This window comes from Vespula pensylvanica, chromosome 11, assembly GCF_014466175.1.
Source record: "Vespula pensylvanica isolate Volc-1 chromosome 11, ASM1446617v1, whole genome shotgun sequence".
In the NCBI taxonomy this organism is placed as follows: domain Eukaryota; kingdom Metazoa; phylum Arthropoda; class Insecta; order Hymenoptera; family Vespidae; genus Vespula; species Vespula pensylvanica.
Genome location: NC_057695.1, coordinates 194,378 through 204,125, shown reverse-complemented (window position 1 = coordinate 204,125; position 9,748 = coordinate 194,378). Strand labels below are relative to the sequence as shown.

Below are 9,748 nucleotides of genomic sequence, written 5' to 3'. Positions count from 1 at the left end.
AAAAAAAGAAAATAGAAAAAGAAAAAAAGAGGAAGAAAGAAAGTAGATCTCCCCGTTTATGTGTTGTTCATAGGTCGAAGGAAATACTTTCGGTTGATAGAAAATGTGAACGCGATTAGACACAGTGGTCCCGAAATGTTAAAGTTCTCTCGAGTGAAACGTAGCATTAAATTTATTGCCTTAACCAATAGGATCGTAAATCGGTCGTCGGACGGAAAAGTTAAGGAACGATAGGGGAAGAGGAGGAAGAGAAGGAGAAGGTGGAGGTGGAGGTGGAGGTGGAGGTGGAGGACTCCTTTTCGAGGACACACGATTACAACGCCCTCTCTAAAGCACGACGATTCTCGCGCGGCAATAAAACTTTACGAGCGGTATAATAATCCGTGGTAACGTTTTCAAAAGGGGGAGGTTGTGTAGTGTCGACGTTGTTTCAATGTATATTACATTCAGCACGTACGTAAGTGTGTGTTGTGTGTTATTTAATCTATCATTTAATTTATCACATCATCAAAAAGATACAAGGTTGATGATGATAAAAAAAAAAATGCAAAGATGATTCGATTTAATTAATTTTCTTTAATAAGTCGATCTTTGTTATTATTTATTCTGACGAATTATAAATTATATATAGTGTGTGTTTGTGTGTATATATATATATATATGTATATGTGTGTGTATTTAAACAAATATATATGTATATAATATATACAAGTAATTTTAAGTTCTAAACTTTAAGGATGCATAATAAATATCTATCTATCTATATATATATCTATTATTGTATACTGTAAATTATATTAATTGTTACTTATATATGTGTATACATGAGATAACAATTTGACTACTTAATTTTAATCTTATCAATCATTCTTCAAATTTGATTTATTTTAACTACACACACACACACACACACACACAGGATGGACCAAAAGTTTTTTAAAAAGCTTATGGTTGAAAAAGAATAATCGATTGATTTTTATTTATTTATTTACTTATTTATTTATTTTTTCGAATCACCTAGGAACTTTCGATCCATCTTGTATACGCACAATTGTTAATAAATCTTATTGAAAATCTAAAAAAAAAAAGAGATAAAAGGAAAGAAAGAAACGAAAGAAAAAAATAGAAGAAAATAACTAAGCTAAGCTAATTCAATCTTAGTAATATCCTTATTCGATGATTTTCATTTCTCTGGTAGGGATGGCTTTACGTGGCTTTTAATGGATTCGTATTAACGTCATAAACCGCTGAGAAATATTGACATGCGTTAGGAAATTCAACGTGATTTATTATGCATACGGAGCACCGGGCGCGGACATGTTTTTAGCCATCGTTGAAAATAGAGAGCATCGTTTTTACCCCCACTATTTTTGTTTCTTTTTTCTTTTTCAATCTTTTGTTTTTTTTTTCTTTTTTTATTTTATTCTTTTTACAAATAACTCTGGCAAATATATCTTAGATTTAAATCGATTCGTTTATCACAGAATTATCTTGTTTCTCATTCGTTTCGGATTATTTTTTATTTAAATTATATTTATTCAATTATATAATTATATTTATTAAAAATTTCTTCTGCTTAATAAAGAAATGACAATGAATTAAATTCTGTAAGAACACGAAGACAAACTTCAGATATATTATAAAATATATTTTGATACGTTCGTGATAATAAGCCGATGATGATAATTTGCTTTCGTAGATCAATTGTAAGATCGATCGAGTAAAAAATTAAAAAACGATTTGAACAATGCAAAAGAAAGCGTAAGATGTTAGATATTATTTAAGATTTAATCTAGGATGATATAAACGCGAAATTATACGCAAAAGAAGAAAAAAGAAAAAAAGAAAAAAAAAACAAATGTACAAATAAATCTAATCTACAAATTCACATTTAATCGACCGCGAACGCAAAGTTTTGTCTGCGTTAATTAAAAAACATTGAATGAACTAACGATAATAATCTCGTGATCTTTGTGAAAAAAGAAAAAAAAAAAATAGCAATTTAATTGCACCGTATATTAATTCATTTTCATTGTGTCACGTATTATATTAATTACGATATAAGATAAGCAAAAAAAAAAAAAAAAAAAAAAACAGACGAAACTTAGAAAAAGAATAAACCGACAATAATTTTTCCATAATTAAAACGAAGTATCGATAAACTCCGCGGGACGGAGAAGGAAAAACAACGATAAATATCACGATCTATAACAAGATGATATCAATTCAAAATAAATCACAGGGACGAGTAAAAGAGAAAAGAAAGAAAGAAAGAAAGAAAAACAAAACAATACAAGTAAAGCTAACCTATAAAAATTCCCATTTATATCTAATTGACCGTGAAGTCCAAGAAAGTTGACTGCGGTCTCGTAAACGAAATAAAACAAAGGAACGATAAAAGAAAGTAAAAAAAAAAAAAAGAAAGAAAGAAAGAAAGAAAAAGAAAGAGAAAAGAAAAGAAAAGACGAAGAAGAAGAAGAGAAAGAGAAAAAGAAAGAGAAAAGAGAAATGAGAATACTGCAAAGTCGGCATAGATTCCGGTCGAAGGTCGAATGACCTTCGGGGGAGGAATTGCTGAGAGGAGTGTGTGTGTATATGTGTGAAAGAGAAAGAAAGAAAGAGAGAAAGAGAGAGAGAAAGAGAAAGAGAGAAAGAGATTCTTCCGGACGGAATCGACATATCGCCTTAGGTCGCGCCAGAGAGTTCCGAGTTTCCAGTTATAAATTACAGGGTAGACGACCGAGTTCTACGGTTCCTTTGCCTCCATCCCTCCTGTATCCCACCCCTACCTCCCTCCCCGTTAACCTCGCACTCCGCACCCCGACTACTACCAAGCCCTATCCCATTTTTACCCCCACTACTCGATATGTTTCACGCTGGAGTCCTCGACTCTGCGCCCTTCTACCGCGATCTCACCCGAAAGCTTTTTTCTTTATTCCGAAGGAATGAGAAAGAGATAGATAGATAGATAGATAGATAGATAGATAGATAGATAGATAGATAGATATATAGAGAGAGACTGAGACAGAGACAGATATAAAGAGAGAGACTCGAGAAATGGCGGTACGCCGCGTATCGAGAAACGTTCGAACCACCACCAACACCACCAACACCACCTCCAACAGCAGCAGCAGCAGCAGTAGCAGCAGTAGCACTACCACTACCACTGCCACTACCACTACCACCACTACTAGCAATACCAATATACCAGCAGTGTACCACTGTGGCACGTGTGGTGGGTCCCCATTCATAAAACTCTCTCCTGCGCTCCCTCCTGTCACGTGCAGCCCTCTCCTAAGAGAGTGGCACGCGCGTAATGCCGTTTCCATGCTGCCAGGTGTGTTCCTTAAAACGAGGCCAAGAAGCGCGAGATGTATTATGAGATCAATCGAAAAGGCCGACGCGAAACTCTGGTTTGGTGGTTGGGAGGACGAAGAAGAAGAGGAGGACAAGGATGAAGAAGAGAAGGAGGAGGAGGAGGAGGAGGAGGAGGAGGAGGACCCACTTTATAACGCAAGTTGTTGCGGTCTTCTTGTAGTAGTGGTAGGAGAAGTAGTGTTGGTAGAGGTGGAAATGAGGGTGGAGGTGGAACACCAACATTGTTTTGTTCCGCGGTATGAGTATACAAAGGGTATATGAAGTTACAGGTAGATATATAGCGACAGGTGGTCATTGGTTACTTCGGAATGAATCGATCGTTGGAATCTAATCTCTGCTTTTTCTTCTTCTTTTTTTTCTTTCTTTTTTTTTTTTTTGGATGGGTTTTAATCTTTTTTTTTGTTTCTTCTTTTTTTGACTTGTTTTTTCTTCTTTCTTTTTTGCCAGTGACCCAATGAAATTGAGCTCACACGTTCCAAGTGGTATACTTATTTTTTTTTGTGATGATATTATTTCGATGATTATTGTTATAATGAGTAATAATGATGATAATCGAATCGATTAAACAAAAATATTCTTTTTAGACAATGTTACGATGATGAGTGATATTTTATTTGTGAAATGGAAAACGGAGAAAAGAATGTTATCTTGTTGTATATAAACAATTTTTATACGAACGATAATGACGATTATTATTATTATTATTATTATTATTATTATTATTATTATTATTATCATTATTGTATTTATTACAATGATCTAATTGAGATAGAATATATTTTTTATAGGAAGAGAAGACAAATTTGTTGAATTTATCAGAAACTTTGAAGTTATCGCATCGATTGGATTCATTTTTTCAAAGTTCTTTAAACGGATCGAGATAGCTATGCGTTTGGAAGTTTTAAAATTAGACTTCTATCATAAAGAAAACGGTAAAACATTTTTGGCAAAAATTATAAATCTATACACAGAGTGCTCTCTCTTTTTCATCCTCTCTGCTTCTCTCTCTATTTCAGTTGAAGATTGACAGATTTGGGCCACGACGCGTATAACACCGACAAATCCAACATCTCGCGATGCTGTTACTCTACAGGACGAGCCAAAAGTTCTTAAATGAACTCCGAAAGTCTAATAACGTTTTAAAAATCGATTGCTTTTCCTTACGAATGAATTTCAGATCGATCTTTTTCTTTCTTTTCTTTTCTTGTTTGCAGCCTGTAAAACTACAAGCCTAAAAAAGAAAAAAAGAAAATAAAATAACGAGTCCGATCGTACGGATAAAACTCGTCGAGGAAAGATGATGAACGATTTTTAAAATCACCTAAGAACTTTTGGCCCTGTCTGTAGTACTCTTTTGCCGAGCTTTAATAGTTCTAAATATTAACGTACGTTAATGGTGGTACTCGAATCGTAGTGATATATATATTATGAAAATGTTGCGATATATTCGCCATAGCGCTACTCTACTGTCTCGATCCCAAAGATATACAGAAAATCGTTAATACCGTTGAATATGAAATCAGAAATTACTATTTTATTCGTAATCCCCTAATTAAATCCTTAACGTGAAACTTTGATTTCAAGGATTTTTTTCTCAGAGATATTACGTAGAAAATGACATTTCTACGTTGGTAAAATGGGGGGTGGGAAATGAATAATTTTGTAAAGGTATGATTTGGAGATATACATATGTGTACTAACGCAAGTTAAAGGTAATATTGTTTCCAAAGAATTTCAAATTAAAATTCAGATATTGGATAAACACGTGATTATTTCTGTTTAACAATTGGATTTAATCGATCTTCATTATCCTCTCATTAGTATATATCATGTCGAATTTCCATTTGAAATGAAATGAAATGAAACGAAACGAAACGTAGTGTAATACCAAAACTAATCAAATGTTTTCAATGATGAAGACGATCTAGTTAATACTCCAATTACTGTGGTATAATCTGTTGTGATTTCACTGATGACTCTATCATCTGTAACTTGACTGGTATTTCAATGTATGATTTGTGCTTTGACTGGTATGTACCTGGTACGATCAGTGACTTGCCTGTTGTGTCCTTGGAATGATCAGTGACTTGCCTGTTGTGTCTTTGGTATGATCACGGATTTGACTGGTATTTCCTGGTATGATCAGTGACTTGACTGATATTTCCTGGTATGATGGGTAACTTGACTGTATGTATCCCTTGGTATGATCAGTGATACGATTTGTGCGTCTCTGTTATGATCAGTGGCTTGACTGGTATTTCCTGGTATGATCAGTGACTTGACTGTTGTGTCCTTATTATGATCTGTAACTTTGACTGGTATTTCCTGATATGATGAGTGACTTAACTGGCGTTCCCTTATCAATGATTCTCATATTAGAAATGTAATGTTTCAGAAACGAAATGTTGATCGAATTGTGATCAATAACGAAAAGCAATCCATTCGCTTCAATTACTTTGTTACGTTCCGCGATTAGATCTACGATTCTATGATCTCTAACTCGACTTGGTGTGTACCTGGTGTTATCTGTGCTTTGATTGATACGTCTTTGTTACGATCAGTGTATTGACTGGTATGTCTCTGCTATGATCGGTTTATTGACTCGTATAGCCCTGTTATGATCGCTGACTTCACTGTTATTTCCTTGTATTATCACTGCGGTCTGACTGATGTTCCCTTATTCAGGATTTCTAGAATAGACGTAATCTCTTCCTAAGAACCGTGTGTAGGCTAATCTATCTCGATCTAATATCGGCCATCACGATCGTTGAGAGGCCGAGACTAATCCTCTCTCGTCGTTTGGTTCTTCAATGAAGCCATAGAGCTCTTCCTGGATAGAGGAGTGGGTTCTCTCTCTCTCTCTCTCTCTCTCTCTCTCTCTCTCTCTCTCTCTCTCTCTCTCTAACACTCTTTTACTTCTACACTTACTCACTCTTACTCTTTTACCCTCGTTTTCGTCCTTTTGTACGAGACAAAGAGCACCACCCACACCGAAAAGAAAAAAGACTCCTCCTACCCCAAACCCCTATCTTACTAACACCACCTCATCCCCATCTACCTTACTACCTACCCTCTCCACCCACCCCCCTCAACTCCTCCAAAGCTTCCACTTTGACTCGACTCGAGCCCCGAGCTCGAGCTCGAGCTCAAGGAGCGACAACTTGCGGTCGAGGCGCGATAATCGCCACCTCGAATCTCTAATGTTCTGAATCGATCGACCGATCGAGTGGGGGCTCTTGTTTCGATAGACGGCAACTTTTTCTGATTGGCGTTCACCGTACTCATAGGGTTTTCACGACACTTTCATGTAATTCTAATGAACCGAGAGAAACGGATACTTCTATATCTTCTTTTTCTTTTTCTTTTTCTTTTTCTTCCTCTTCCTCTTTCTCTTCCTCTTCTTCTTCTTCTTCTTCTTCTTCTTCTTCTTCTTTTTTTTTTTCTTTTGCGAGACTACAACAAAGCCAGGTCCACATTTATGACGTCCGTTAGGCTCAACATCGTCATTGCGATCTCCAAGTGACAAATATATTTTTGTTAAAACGTTCGTAAACGACGATTTTAGTGCAAGACCATTCGTTAACTGATCAATTACAATGTAGGTGAGGGCCCCCCATTTTATGCTAGTTCTGCCATATTTAAATGGATGAAATTACCTATGACTAACATATTTTATTATCAGTCCCTCAACTGAAGATTATGAAAAAAGCGACATTGAATTACGTTATCTCAGTCTTTAGGCTGAACGTTTTAAAATGAGCTAAGACTGCGTCATCATCAATACCGAATGTTTTCAATCGAATTTATATGAATTTTGTTTCCTTCTTTTTTTTTTCTGTCCTTGATTTTAGCGAATGTACTAGTTCGTTTTTTATATTGTCGTTTTCGAGAAGAACAAAAGTTGGAAAATTTGAGCTGCTCATTTGGACTGAAACCCAAGCTTACGAGCCTCAATGTGGTCCTACATTGAGGTTACTGAAGCTGATTTAAAACGTCAGAATTATATCTAATCTCAAGATTTCTTTATTACGTTAAGAGAGAGAAAGACAGAGCCTACCAAAAAAAAAAAAAAAAATAAATAAACCGTTCCTCGGAAGAATTTATTTCATTCGTGGTTTTATCGTAAAAAGATAGAGGGTTATAAAAAGGGGTGTGAAACGCGAGAGGGTGAGAAAGAAGGATAGAGAGAGAGAGAGAGAGAGAGAGAGAACTCTTTAACCAATCAACTCGTTTGCATTAAAAACGATTGGATTTATTATCACATAATTTTCTTTACGAATATTCAATATTTTCTCGAAGGTGAGAAGAGAGAGAAAGAAATCGTAGACATCAGGGTTTTGATATTTAACACGTTCAATTAAGAAAATATATATTATCTTCAATAAAGTTTATTAAATAGATTAGTACAATAAAGTTATTACTCTTTTACTCGTCCTATCGATTCACTTTATTTCATCTATTTTCTTGTTAATACGAGATTCTCCAAGATGGCGGCGACGGTCAAGTTTATTTATACAGAAGCGAGCCAAAAAATTTCTTTCTAAGTGAGCGACCGAAAGAGTACCTTGGGTAATTTTTAAAAATCGATTACATATGGATACTCTTTTTCGGGGTTACATTTTTTCGTCTAATCTTTTTTTTTTCTTTCTTTCTTTCTTTCTTTCTTTCTTTCTTTCTTTTCAAATAAAAAGCAAGAGTTCTCTCCTAAGCTCGTAGTTTTACAATGTGAACAAAAAGGAAGGAAAGAAAGAAAGAACAAAAAAAAAAAAGAGAAAGAAGAAGAAAAAATTAGTTCGCAAAAGGTCTCGAAAAATAGTGTATAGCTTTCTTTTTTTTCTTTTCTTTTCTTTTTTGAAATCACCTAGAAACTTTTAGACTCACCCTGTATACGATAAAACGAAATCCTTAACCTCTCCTTCCTTATTGCTCGTATATTCGATTCGTTTTTATCGTATACACGAACTTGGCCGATTTTTCCTAGTTCATTGGACTCTCTGAAAAGTTTGCATCGCACTTCGACTTTACGAGGAAACTTTTCGTTCGAGTCTACCCCTATTTATTCGGTCTCCGTCTGTCTCTCTCTTCCTCTTTCTATTTCTCTTTCTCTCACATACACTCACTCACTCTTACTGGTTCCTTTTCGATCTCTCTTTATCCACGAAGTCCGTTTTACCTTGCACTTTATTTCTCTTTTTTTCCTTCTTTTTTTTTTTTTTTTTTTTTTTTTATTGCGTTGTACCGAACTTGCTCGTAAATATCGGTGATGTTTTTCTAAAGTAATAACGTCTGTGTGTGTGTACGCGTTTGTCTCTATGTGCGTGCGTCTGATTTACAATTTCTTTTGATCGGCATTTCTATGTTAAAAATATATTAGCGAGCATTTTTATTGCAATCATTTAATGGTCTTCATTCAAAGTGCATCCAATTATTTTTTTTTTGTAAATATATATGTGTATATATATATATATACACACACGCGCGCGTATATAATGTCTTGTCGAAAACTAGAATTATTTATAATCTGAATTAAATAAATAGAACGCATGTATTTTCAGTTTCTCGCAATGGCGGAGAATTTCGAATAATTCGAATTATTGTTTTAATACAGAAAATAATACAGACATTGTCAATAATTATAATAGATGTTTATAAACTCGATAAAACAAATAATAACATAATTATAATATAGCAATAAATTATAGATAATCTAGATAACTTTTTAAGTGTGATACAGAAATTAAGTGGCATATCATTTGAAGGATCTTTTAATTCTCTTTACGATGATGCAATTTTTTTTCTTTTCTTTTCTTTTTTTTTTTTTTTTAAATATATATATATATATTTCAATCAATAATCCTCGAAAAAAATGCGTTTCGAGGTTTCTGCTTGAAAACAATTTTTTTTTATTTTCTTAAATATTCAAAATGGCGTATCGGCGATCTCTATGCAGTTGGAGTAATAAAATCCTTGCTCCGATGTTACATCGAATATTTTGCAGTAAATTCCGTGTAATCTAACGACTATTCTTCAATCATGCGTTGCTGAAATTCTTCTAATGAAGCCGGTTGGGTAGCGTATATTTTGGATTGTACATATTCCCCATTGAAAGAAATATCAAATCAATGAATAAATCTAGGACTTCAAAATAAATCGTAGTACGATTCTTCGGTCAAATTATTTAGAAAAAAAAAAGTAGACCGATAATTTTGTTACCCAAGATATCAGCCCACGTAGTACTCATCGATATAAACCGGATGTACCGCGGAATGTTTAATATACACCGTAAAAAAGATTTTATTACCACATCGAGATTCGGTGATACACAATTTGATTATTTCATACGATATAATAAAAATTGTTTTCGACTCGT

At 34.3% G+C, this 9,748-nt stretch overlaps 1 protein-coding gene across 1 annotated transcript in view; it reads right to left on the bottom strand.

Annotated features, from left to right (window-relative positions):
- The window catches only part of LOC122633068, a 70,795-nt gene that overhangs the window by 37,211 nt on the left and 23,836 nt on the right, over nucleotides 1-9,748 (bottom strand). The gene's annotated exons all lie outside the window — the stretch shown is intronic.